Here is a 13931-nt window from a genome sequence, read left to right as displayed (position 1 = left end):
TTACATACGTTTGAGGTGGGTTATCATGGAACTCTATATAACGTATGTTTTGATGAAAGTACAGCAAGTAGGATTTTTGTTTTTAATGCACAGCACCTACAGAACATGTAAAGCTCCTGTGTGCTGAGGCATAAAATCCTGAGACTTTCTGGCACCTCAAGAACTTTAAGTACCATGTACAGCCACCAGTGCAAGTTAATAGCTGTAGATGGGCTTGCTCCCATAAAAGCCAATGACTTCTGCATCAGTGTTTACCTGAGCAACTGCGTATAGCGCTCCTTTGAAAATGCATCACTTTTGCATTTGGTAAGAAGCACTGCACGAGCATATGCCTGTAAACACTAGAGATGGGCTCAGGTGTGTTGAGATCTTAGTACCAAGGCATCTGAGCAACTCCGCCAGGAAGCAGTCACTGCACACTGCCAATCATAGACAGTGAGGCCTTTCCCAGCCCAGAGCTTCACATATACAAGCTGCCTATGATTGGCGGTCTACAGTGAAGGCTTCCTGGTGGGATTGCTAAGGTGGGTTGGGACCAGTGTTGGGGTAGTTACTCAAAAAAATGTAACTAGTTACTAGTTACTTCTGTAAATTGTAATGAGATTACTTTATTAGTTACTGCATTTGAAAAGTAACTTCACTACTTATTACTTTACTTTCCTCTTTCTTAATTGACCGTGTAGAAGAAGATATATGACACTCTTTCTGCATAGAGTTTATTGTATAAACACAGGCTTTGGGAAACATGAGAACAAAAACTGAAAAAACAGAATAAAACATAAAGTGCAACAAAAAGTCATAAACTTCATCCCTCTCTATTCTTCGAAATAACAATTGTATCGCATGGCTTGGGTAACGCAGGAAAGCGCGTTCCTATAGCCTAGTAAAGTAGTGTAGTTACCTCTTATAGCCTAGTAAAGTAGTGTAGTTACCAATATTAGTATTGTAACTAGTTACTTTACATCGTTACCAAAAAAAGTAATGTAGTTCCTGTAATCAGTTACTTTGTAACTAGTTACCCCCAACACTGGTTGGGACTAGGATCCGAACACGCCTGAGTCCATTCCTAGATAACTCCAATGCAGGAGCCAGGGAGAGTACACAGAGGGGAGGATTGAGATGAGGGCGTTACATAACCACTGAGAGCTAATTAGCAGTGTTTCTACCCTTAATAATTTGCAAATATGTGCAAAGGGTTCTGGGTAATAATATGATGGAAAAATCTTTTGTTTTCCCTTGCTTATGCTGCAGGTAAATGGGGGAGAGGAGGGAGGTGATTCAGGCTCTCTCTGAGTCTCCTTTTTTCTTTATGCACAGCGCAATCATCCTTGCTCCAATAGGAACTTTCTGCCACAAAGCCAAGACCTCCATGTGCTCAGGTAGGGACCATCAGTCTGGTAAGTAAGAATAGGAAAAAGAGTGCCTTTCCACGAGCATGGCTTTGGTCTTCTGGTGCAAACTAGCCCTCTTTCGCTCTTGCTTCAGCTAAAAGAGTGTTACCATTTCATGACAGGTCCATTGAGGACAGTAGCTCATCCAGCCCCACAGGTCTCGCCCAGGAAGCACAGAAAATTACCAGTGAGTGTTAGCAATCCTCTTCCCCTGAGCGCTAATAGCAAAAAAAGGGTAAGAAGTGCTGGGCCTGCGGCATGGGGCTTTTGCCAAACTAACATGTCTGTGGATATTGCCGCCTAGGCCTCTCTAAGGACAAAGGATGCTGTAAGCCAGCAAGTCATTGGCGTTCATAGGCAAGTAGTTTGTGAGTCTCTAACTGAGTTCTCCATCTACTTATGGCAGTGGACTCCGGGGCGCAACGTCAAGGATGCAGCCCTGCAGAGGAGTTCAGGGGGCATCACAATAAGCCCTTCTAACCAAAGAGGCCCCGAGCTCATTACAGCCATCTTTGTTCCTGGCTCTGAGGGCACCTTTATCCAAGCCATTCACCCCTGCATTACACCTGACTCCACCAGATGGAGAAGAGGGTCGTTTGTCCTTCTTGAAGAGGCTAAGCAGGTTTTGAGTGTCTCTTGGGTCTAGTCATTTATTAGGGCGGTTAAGAAGGCCGGGAATGGGATGACCCAGATGACTGCCTTCAAAGTCAGAACATTTTCAAGACACAGTCTTTCATACTCCCCAATAAATGGTAAATGGAAAGGTGAAGAGGTTGATCAAGAGGAGTGGCAGTAGTGATATGAAGTTTTACATAAGTAAGCAGTGGCAAAATTATACCCTACAGTAAAGGAAATTTGTGCATCCTGTATATTATTGTATTTTATTTTCTTTGTATTGCACACTGCACTCATTGTGCACACTAATAATGTTTTCATTACATGTTTGCATTTCTTTTGAGTCCTGATTAGAATTAGCCTGCCTATGTTATGCCCCTTGTTACAATAAAAGTACATATGTAAAAATAATGTGATACCTACATAATCTTGTGTATAAAAAACTTCAATTGCATCAAATAAAACAGAACAGTTATTTTGGAAAGAAGCAGAGTATCTTTTTTTGGATCTGTTCCCTACTGCAGGAGTTAATATTTGGAACCACTAATCAATATGAGGATAGGAGTTGCCTATCTATAAAATGTCCAGAACAGATGGCCTTGCCAAGGAGGGAATTTACAGGTCACTCTGAGAATCCCAAACGAGGAGCTTGAGACGATCTGAGAATTTCTGATAATCAGCCGACTAAGGTAAGCCTTTTTCTTACATTTGGATGACCAGACTTCCTTGATCGGTAAGGCATTTTCGGGACAAAGGGTAACTATTTTACTCCCCATAATGGAACTGTGTTGGTTGGTGGTTATATGTTATGTCATCACTGTCCATTGGAGTGTTATAGATAAGAAAGGGAAGAATAGTGCTGTTAACATGTTATATGAAGTACACATCTGCTGTAATAGTAGTTTAGAGGTAAGAGGGTATAGGCACATGTAGGGAAGAGAAAAAGTCTGACCAGTCATTAAAGGCATCAAATTATGTAAGGGAATGAAGGGTAAGAGACCCTCAAAAATGTCTAGTGCAAGAGGAGCGCTAGAAAATATATGAACCAAAGGTGCAGTTCTGCCTATAACAAGCCCTAGATAAAAAGGTAAAGTGGACAGGGATCCACAATGGGTAACAGGGTTACCAAAAAGTCCATGGGAACTAAGAATCATGTAGATTAAAAAGCTAGAGGAACAACAATCTAAAAAGCAGTATAGATGAAGGATGACAGACAAATTAACACTAGAAATAAAGGAAAATTTTGATGTTAAGTTGTGTGATGAATTCAAGCTCAAGCACTACAACTAGTAAATTCTAAAACATGAGAAAAAGCCAAAACAGACAATTGAGAGTCAAACTGTATAAGAATGGGACGTGGCCTGAAGCTGTATGTGAGCGGATGCGAGTGAGCGGAGCTCTCCCGGCAACTATCATCCTGTACCCGGCACATCGAGGCATAACAACCCTCACCCTTTGGCTGACGCTTCGGTGCACCCAGGTATCATATCGCCGCCCCGGAAAGTCTCTGAAGCGGCGGCGAATTTAGATAAATTCCGGCGCCAGGACGGAGGTCTGCAATCCAAAGATGGTGGCTCCCCGTCTTCCTCTCCCGCCCCAGCCACGCCACCGCTGGATCAGTGTAAGATCCTTTGAGGCCATCACAAACTGCCAGACTTCGCTTACTGCTAAACTGGAGGAGGTGAAGATGGATATCTCCCTCCTCTGCCAGGATCTGCAGAAACATAGGGGCCGCATGTCTGAGGCAGAGGACCGCCTGAGCCACATGGAAGATGACATCACCCCGGTTAGGAACACGGTGGAGCAGGCCTCCGGCGACATTGAATATCTCCTGCACAAACAGGATGACCTGGAAAATAGGGCAAGGCATAACAATCTCCGTTTTATTGGCCTGCCCAAGGGCGCAGAGGGTGCAATCCCCACCACATTTTTGGAAGAACTCCTAGTTAAAACGTATGGCAGGGAAGCCTTCTCACAGGCCTTCATTGTGGAACGAGCCCACCGAATGCCAGCCAAAAAGCCCTCGCCAGGTGCACCTCCCAGGTTGTTCATATCCAAGTTTTTGAACTTCAGAGACCGTGACGCTGTTCTCCGTCTGGCGAGAGAAAAGGGTAACATTCCTCTGGACAACCACCACATCTTAGCCTTCCCCGACTTTTCTGCTGAAGTGCAGAAACAGCGCATCCGATTCATGGAGGTTAAGAGAGCGTCTCCGGGTCCGCAACCTGAAATACTCGATGCTATATCTGGCCCGGTTGCGAGTTGTTGGTGGGGACAGGGTCCACTTCTTTGAGGACCCGGACTCTGCTGTGGCCTGGCTAGATCATCTTCCGTAAGTACTGATCATAATTGCTCTGGCCTGCTCTCTCTCCTGACTTTGTGCCTTAGGCTACTTGGACCCTGCTATATCCTTGGCCTGCCTCTGCTCCTGTACTTCTCCAGATGGACCTGGGTTATTGTGCCAATGTCTCCAGTATTTCTGAAGTTTACTGTTCTTGTTTCGCCCTAGCGGACATTGCTGGATGCCGTTATACGGTCCTTACCTGGATCTCATGCACTGGAATAAGTGACAGCTTTCGTTTATGTTCATCTCATTCACCTGTTCACTGGCCGGGAGGCCTATCTGCTCACCTTAGACACTGTTTTTCTTGTGCTCATTTACTGCTGAGTCCCGCCACTGGGACCCCTCTTCGGAGAATATTCGCCCCCACTCTATCACATTTTTGATGCTGCCATTGCCTATGGGTGCTCTGTTCCAACTTGTGTGGCTCTGCAACCTATGCCACCCAGCTTCCCACAGGCAACTGGATACTTGTTTTGTTATTTTTGTTCAATGGTTGGGGACTGATGCGCACACCTGTTGGGGTATGTGCTGGGCTGGGAGGGGAGTTTAGGTTGTTCTTTTTGAGTCTTGTGCTACCTTTATGCTCTCCGAGGACATGGCGAGCAAACTATTGTTTAAATTTTTGGACGAACATGCCTTCAGACAGCAGCATTCAGGGCATGTAGACAATACAATATTTAGTGCCCCTATCCTCTATAAATTGTTAAATTGGAAGGATTGGGAAGACGAGGATTTCGGGCACAAGGAGTGAATAAAATTTACTTTTTATTTGAATTCAAAGATAAAAACACACCACATAAAGTGAACATATACTGCATTTTAAAAGAAAGAGAAGGGCCTATGCAGGTCCTTAGTGTAATGTGTAAACGGTTCACAGTTAGTAGGATCACAGTTCATATACAGAAAACAATATAAAGTACATAAGATACTTCACATCAAGGAATGCCCGCGGATGGATACCCAAATAAATAAGGTGCCGTCCAGCCGGGTCAAGTGATGTTTAGTCATACATTCATCATAATTGGTTAGCGTTAGCTCGACATGTTTCGCTTTACTTGAGAAAGCTTCGTCCGGAGCTGTTACTAAAGCATTCAATATATTCTGTATAGCAAAAAATGTACTTTAGAACCATTGAATGTGACATACAAAAAAAAAACAAGAGAGAAAAAGAAATGTATATACAGAGAACAATAAATCACATTACACATTGAACACTCAAAATGTACACATGAAAAGCAACTACCATTGAATAGTTGGTCGTTCCTAGGACAAGGAGGGGCTACAAGGTCTAGCGGGATGGCCATACTATGCTTGTATGTGGGGATCCACGTCGTAGTTTATGATATATCATCGGGTATGTAGTTCAGCATACATACCTGTATAATGTGTGATGTAACACACGTTGGAAATTCCTTAGAGTATAACGAGGGGAGTCTTTGTGGGCTTGCAGGAGGCTCATATAGGGTCAGCTGAATGATTATAATACGGTAGATAGCTCACCGCTTATAATAAATATCTAGATAGAGTATAAAGGCAATTCATTTTAAACCAGAGAACGTGTTTGATGGTAACAAAAATAGATATAGGTCCCAGTGTTGACAGGTTAAAAGTCATGCACTTACAATATACCATGGTGTAAAGAAAAAAAGGGAAAAAATTCAAAGGGTGTAAGGATTCACAGATGTGTGTCGCCAGACAAAAGTCCCAGCACCGTATGGAATAGATATAGGTGAGTATCCCATGTCCCATTAGGGGAGAATGGAGGGACGGGGTGGTCAGGATGCACAGCTGTAGATAGATGCCAAAGAAAAAAATCTGGTAGCTTTTTCCTCATAGAGTGTAGCCCTTTGAACCCTTTATGGTTTTGTACTGGAAGAGGAGGGGGGGGGGGGGAATGAAAACAGAGAGAAAAAAAAACCCCTGCAGCCATTAAAATTAGCATAAAATTGTCATATGGGGGGCCCATATGGTCCCAAATTAGTCTAATGTGCATCCTGGACAGCCCTTATCCCCCCATTTCACACATAGGGATAGATAGGACCCGATATAGGTAGATAGCACGCCTTTGAAATAGTAAAAAAGATCATGCTTGGTAGTAAAGTCAGGCTTACCAATCATCAGCCAGGTATGCACATACCAGGTGGCTGTAAAGCCTTAAAATGTAAAGCATAAAGGAACGTAAGCTAAAGGAAAGACAATAAATATTAGGGATTCCAGAATCTACAAGTATAGTATGAGCATACAAGGGACCTGATTTGTGGGCTCAAATACCTTGTGTTGAACTCCTGCAGCCTCGTCAAGAACACCCCCCGGATGGGGAACCGCCGCCATACAAGGACGTGTATATCGCGCCCTTATATGGCGTGGATCCCGGGCGGCTCGTCAGTGACGTCACCACCCCGGCCAGTCCTCCAGATGTAGTTCCGCACCATCAGGTGGGGACATCGCCGTCCGGTCGGCAACCTCTGTCGGAGGGGGTAAGCGTACATGCCGGGCAGGAAGTGCCCGCATTCCGCGCACCCGTGCCACAGGAAGCGCCGCCCGGAAGGGGCGGAGCCTGCCTGCGGCCCATCTGGCCGCACATACAGCATGAACAATAGCCAGTCCAGCCAAGATCCTGCAGCGCCTCCAGCGGTTCCAGGAGGAGCAACCTGGTAGTGACTACAAGAGAAAATACAGATCATTATGTAAATAATACATTGTTACATGTGTGAAAGTTGTTTAACATAATAACGTAGTTAAATTGCACAATACCAAGATTACCAAAGAATACATAGAAATATATTGTTACTAATAATGTGTTTATGATTATTACACTTGTGCAATAGATATAATATTGCACTACGTGTGTCCCGGAAGGATCATAACATAAAGCTATACTGGAGACATCCCTCACATGGTTCCTAATTGAAGGTTTATTCAATATACAGTACAAAATATAAGAGGCAGCTCTCTATTATTCCCTGTTTTGATACCGAGGCATGAGAAAAAAAATACGTTAGCCCCGTAAAGTCAGTTGGAAAAATGAGGGGATTTAATTTTGTTGTTAAGGGCAATCAATGATACACATACTGTGTCGACGGGGGCAGGAAGGCGGTCACACCGGTGGGAATACTGCAAGACTCTAGGATTGTAACTGTAATAGACAATTCTACCTGAGTTAAATGAAACCCAAAGTCACACCTATAGAAAGGGTTTATATGACTGAGTTTCATTTATACCTGGTTTACACGTCGCATTCAAGCGTTCTATCCAGAGAGTTTCTCTCTGGAGAATTCTTTTATCCCAGTTTCCACCTCGTGGATCCTGGGGGATAACTTCCAAAACAAAACATCTTGCTTTTCTAGGGTTGAACTTGTGATACAAGTCCAAATGCCTACTCAACGGCGTGACCATTTTCCCCCCCGCCGCCACATAGACGTGGTCATTAATTCTCTGACGCAGCTCTCGTATGGTCTTGCCTACGTAGAACATACCACACTACAGTACATCAGATATATTATTCCTCGCGTGCTACAGTCAGCTTGAAATTTGGGCATTAAAGTTTCTCCATTTGGGAGCCTGTATTGTGACCCCTCCTCTACCCAGGGACACAGGGCACACCCATGGCACCTATATGTCCCTCGGGCAGATGGTCTGTTCTTGATGGTAGGTTGATAGTGCCTAGATGTTAATTGATCTCTTAGAGATTTTGTTCGCTTAAACACGATTTGTGGACGCACCCCTACATATTTCCGTATGATGGGGTCATCACGTAAGAGATGCCAATGCCTCTCAAGAATATTTCTTAGGACATTCTCATGATTTGAGTATCTAGTAATAAACTTTACTGTAGATTGTGATGTCACAGGTTTAGTCTGAAATAATAGATTATTCCTATCATGAGAAGAGGCCCTATTGAATGCACTACGCAACAAGCGTTTGCTATATCCTCGAGCTTTAAGGCGTTCACGAAGGAGATCTGCCTGTATTTTGAAATCGTTGTCAGAAGAACAATTGCGTCTTAAACGAACGTACTGAGCATAGGGGATGCTACGTATCAACGCCTGTGGATGGGCGCTGGAGGCGTGCAGTATTACATTCCCGGCAGTTTCCTTCCGATAGAGATTGGTAGTAAGGTGGCCATTCGGTTGTTTGGTTACCGTTAAGTCAAGGAAATTTACCTTCAGGTTATTAATAGTAGATGTTAATTTCAGATTGAAACCGTTGACGTTCAATAGGGTAATAAATTCATCCAGCATACACTTAGGGCCGGTCCATACCAAAAAAATATCGTCGATGAAACGCAGCCAAACTGCAACATGTGCAAAAAAGCATGATAAGGTTTCATCAGAAGTAATATGTCGTTCCCACCCCCCCAGGTACAAGTTGGCGTAGGCCGGGGCACAACATGTGCCCATGGCCACGCCTGCACCTGGAGGTAGTGGGCCCCATTGAACGTGAACCAATTATGTTTCAAAATGAAAAGAAGTAATTCCAGAAGGAACTCACAGAAAGGCCATGTACGATGGTCTTGTTCGTAGAGGAAGGTACGTATCGTCCCGACGCCCTGCTCGTGAGGGATGCTGGAGTACAAAGCCTCCACATCCAGAGTCACGAGGAGGGCGTCGGGAGGAACTACCATATCCTTAATTGTTCTCAAAAAGTCTAGCGTATCCTTGACATAGGACGGCAACCCCACAACGTGAGGCAGGAGGAAGAAATCCACCAGACGACTGGCGTTCTCGGTCAGATTTCCAATTCCTGAGACTATAGGTCTCCCGGGTGTCATGACTAGATTTTTGTGTGTTTTTGGGAGGGAATAGAAAGTAGCCTGTCTAGGGAATCTGTTGTTAAGGTAATTGTAGCAGTCTTTGTCAATTAGAGCAGATTGATATGCTCTTCCTATTAAATCTACATATTCTGCCTGAAACTTAGTCGTAACTGATGGAGATATCTTTTTATACCATGCCTTATTCATGAGGATGTCCAAGCACATCTGTTCATATCCTGCCTTTGTCATTAGAACCAAATTGCCTCCCTTATCTGATGGTTTAATCACCAGATCCGGGTTATTTTTCAGTGTATTAATTGTTCGGAGTTGTTCCCTAGATAGATTACTTTGTGTCAGGGGTAGCTGGCAGTTCCTCATCTCACTAACAACTGAGGTCAGGAATGCCCATATGTTTGAATTTATAGTAAGATCAGGGAGTTCAACACAAGGTATTTGAGCCCACAAGTCAGGTCCCTTGTATGCTCATACTATACTTGTAGATTCTGGAATCCCTAATGTTTATTGTCTTTCCTTTAGCTTACGTTCCTTTATGCTTTACATTTTACGGCTTTACAGCCACCTGGTATGTGCATACCTGGCTGATGATTGGTAAGCCTGACTTTACTACCGAGCATGATCTTTACTATTTCAAAGGCGTGCTATCTACCTATATCGGGTCCTATCTATCCCTATGTGTGAAATGGGGGGATAAGGGCTGTCCAGGATGCACATTAGACTAATTTGGGACCATATGGGCCTCCCATATGACAATATTATGCTAATTTTAATGGCTGCAGGGGTTTTTTTTCTCTCTGTTTTCATTCCCCCCCCCCTCCTCTTCCAGTACAAACCCATAAAGGGTTCAAAGGGCTACACTCTATGAGGAAAAAGCTACCAGATTTTTTTCTTTGGCATCTATCTACAGCTGTGCATCCTGACCACCCCGTCCCTCCATTCTCCCCTAATGGGACATGGGATACTCACCTATATCTATTCCATACGGTGCTGGGACTTTTGTCTGGCGACACACATCTGTGAATCCTTACACCCTTTGAATTTTTTCCCTTTTTTTCTTTACACCATGGTATATTGTAAGTGCATGACTTTTAACCTGTCAACACTGGGACCTATATCTATTGTTGTTACCATCAAACACGTTCTCTGGTTTAAAATGAATTGCCTTTATACTCTATATAGATATTTATTATAAGCGGTGAGCTATCTACCGTATTATAATCATTCAGCTGACCCTATATGAGCCTCCTGCAAGCCCACAAAGACTCCCCTCGTTATACTCTAAGGAATTTCCAACGTGTGTTACATCACACATTATACAGGTATGTATGCTGAACTACATACCCGATGATATATCATAAACTACGACGTGGATCCCCACATACAAGCATAGTATGGCCATCCCGCTAGACCTTGTAGCCCCTCCTTGTCCTAGGAACGACCAACTATTCAATGGTAGTTGCTTTTCATGTGTACATTTTGAGTGTTCAATGTGTAATGTGATTTATTGTTCTCTGTATATACATTTCTTTTTCTCTCTTGTTTTTTTTTTGTATGTCACATTCAATGGTTCTAAAGCACATTTTTTTGCTATACAGAATATATTGAATGCTTTAGTAACAGCTCCGGACTAAGCTTTCTCAAGTAAAGCGAAACATGTCGTGCTAACGCTAACCAATTATGATGAATGTATGACTAAACATCACTTGACCCGGCTAAACGGCACCTTATTATCCATCCGCGGGCATTCCTTGATGTGAAGTATCTTATGTACTTTATATTGTTTTCTGTATATGAACTGTGATCCTACTAACTGTGAACCGTTTACACATTACACTAAGGACCTGCATAGGCCCTTCTCTTTCTTTTAAAATGCAGTATATGTTCACTTTATGTGGTGTGTTTTTATCTTTGAATTCAAATAAAAAGTAAATTTTATTCACTCCTTGTGCCCGAAATCCTTGTCTTCCCAATCCTTCCAATTGAACAATTATTATTTAAATTTGCTTTAGCTCAGCGATGTATATTATATATCCTTCTGCAGGTGGAGGTACTACCTGTTCTGGGGCCTCCAGATCCCCTCCACTTATAATATGTCACCCTGCTGTTGCTATGTCGCGGCTGAAACGACTCACCTGGAATGTGCGCGGCCAGCGTGACAAAACTGTATAAGAATAACAATTTTTGGCCCTGGCTCAAAAATAATACTTTATATCTGATCAGAGAGGGAACATGGGATGAGCATTTTGGCAGCGCGTCTGATCATAGGAACTAGAGTAAGTTAAGTACAGGATTACAGTATAAGGGATGCGAGGGATATCCGAACAAAATAAGGAAAGCAGATTTTAGGGAGGTAAAACTAACTTAAGCAGGGAAATAAGTTAAAAGAAAGTGAGAGATCAATATGCATGTGTTGTGTACAAATGGGAAAAATGTAAGCAATTTTACAGAGATAATTGTGTATAAATGCTAGAACTCTTAGTTCTACATCTTGTGTGTGTCATGTTAGCTGCGTGCAGACATGACCCCCTCCCTTTTCTCCTTCTTCTTATAAAAGAAATGATAACTGGCAAGGTCACCCGTGATATGACTACACGTATATCTTAACAATATGTGAGGGACTAGCAATGTGATCATTTATTTTGAATCTGTATCCCAAACAGAATGGCAAAATGAAAGTTAAATTGAGAAAAGTGCACACAGTATAGAATAACACATATTAAATATCCTTTGTTAGTGGAAACAGTGTATTAAAAAAAAAAAAGAGGGAAATTAGGTAATACGTAAGGAGATATATCTGTGAGAATATATTGGAATTAGGATGTGATATTGGGATTATTACTCGAGTATTACTTTCTGATGTGATATTAACAATATAGATATATTTTAATTAATTTAGACAACCTTTTGGTTGTTAATAAAATACAAGTCATTGGTAAAACTTGTAATATAGGGTTAGTTTAGATTAAGATGAGGTTGATAATTATAATATAGATGCCATAATACTGAACAAAGCCAAGATGGATGGGATACATTGGAATTTTCTACAAAAGATTAAATCTAAAGGTCTGATAATAACTTGATGTGCGGCCAATGATGTGAGAGTAATAAAAAAAACATTTAAAATTTAACAAACCCATCACATTAAGTCCACACACGGGTTGATCGAACTTTTGAAAAGTTCGGATCGACCAGAACACCCGAATTTCCCAAAAGTTTGGTTCGGATTCCAGAACCCCATTGAAATTAATGGGACCCGAACTTCTGGAATCAAAAAACACCATTTTGAAGCCCTAAAACCCAATAAATGCCCCTAAAAAGTGCCTAGGGTTCTGGGTCATGCCCCAGGGACTATGAATCAGGCAAAAAAAAGTTCTTAAAAATTGTCGTTTTTGATATAAAATATATTATAACCCTAACCCAGAATCTGCATAGTGGGGTCACCCTAACATGGCAGAGTTCGGTCACCCTGACATGGTAGAGTCAGTTCACCCTAAACTACACTACGGTCACCCTGACATGGCAGAGTCAACTCACCCTAAACTACACTACGGTCACCCTGACATGGCAGAGTCAGTTCACCCTAAACTACACTACGGTCACCCTGACATGGCAGAGTCAGGTCACGTAAACTACACTACGGTCACCCTGACATGGCAGAGTCAGGTCACCTAAACTACACTGACACATAAAGCTATCCCTACAAAAACTAGATTTTTGAATCTAACTATAGTGGTATATAGTACCCTAACTACACTGCATATCCCTTTCCTCACACTAATAATTGCAAAATGACACTGGAGCTTTACAAGCAGCAGGGGAAACACAAATGCTTCCACTCTCTTCCACAGCCTCTGTATTACAGTGCTAGAGGTTTGGCGGGGCTATGTTATATACTGGGGGGCGTATTCACTCCTGATTGGCCTTTGGACCCCGTAGTCACTCCAATCACATTTTACTAATGTTTCTGGGCCAATCATGGGCTTTTAAAGCCCAGTTCCTGTCCCATTGCATTTTGGGCGGTTCTGGAGGCCGAATTCCAAACTTTTACCGCAAAAAGTTCGGAATTCAGCCGAATTTCGAACACCCAATGTTCGGGTCGAACCGATGGTCAACCCGAACCATTCGATCAGCCCTAGTTAGGATAGATGCCACCTGCAGCTGTTATAAAGTTTTTGATCTGGCTGATGATTGTTCTCTTCTTTCATATACAGTTTGTTGGTACTTTTTGTTTTTATTTATTTTTGATATTTATTTTTGAATTCCAAAGCAGCATGGGTGGATTGTGAAATTATGTGTTCCTTTTCCTTGTAAGTTCAGTGGTAAACTGCTGCATAACTTTTCGGTATTGTTATCATTTATTATGAAATATATTATATTATATAAATGGAAAAAGAGTAGCGCACGAGATCAACTATAAGTGACTCAAGATGTTATAAGCAAGCTATGAAGAATATTGCTAAACAAACATTTCAAAAAAGTAATCAAAAAAGAAGAAGAACTAATGTCCATTTAGTCCATGAAATCCAAGGGTAAGTGAAATGAGTTGGATTGCTAGGTCACCATCCACCACCAGGTGTCACACCACAAAATAGTAGGATTGGCCACTCACCAGAACTCAATGCTCAGGTGTTCTCACACAAGAGCAGACTGCGCAGAAATGTTAGATGGATATAGAGCCAGAACCTGTTCACCACTGCTTCATAACAAATCCTTGCACGCACTCCCTCAGTATCAGGATATCATGGAGAAAAAGAAATGGCCCCACATAGTGAAGTACCGTAACCACAAAATGCTTTATTAAAAGTAAAAA

The sequence above is a fragment of the Pelophylax lessonae genome, assembly GCF_965119305.1.
Source record: "Pelophylax lessonae genome assembly, chromosome: 10".
Classification (NCBI taxonomy): Eukaryota; Metazoa; Chordata; class Amphibia; order Anura; family Ranidae; genus Pelophylax; species Pelophylax lessonae.
This window is presented reverse-complemented; position numbering follows the sequence as displayed.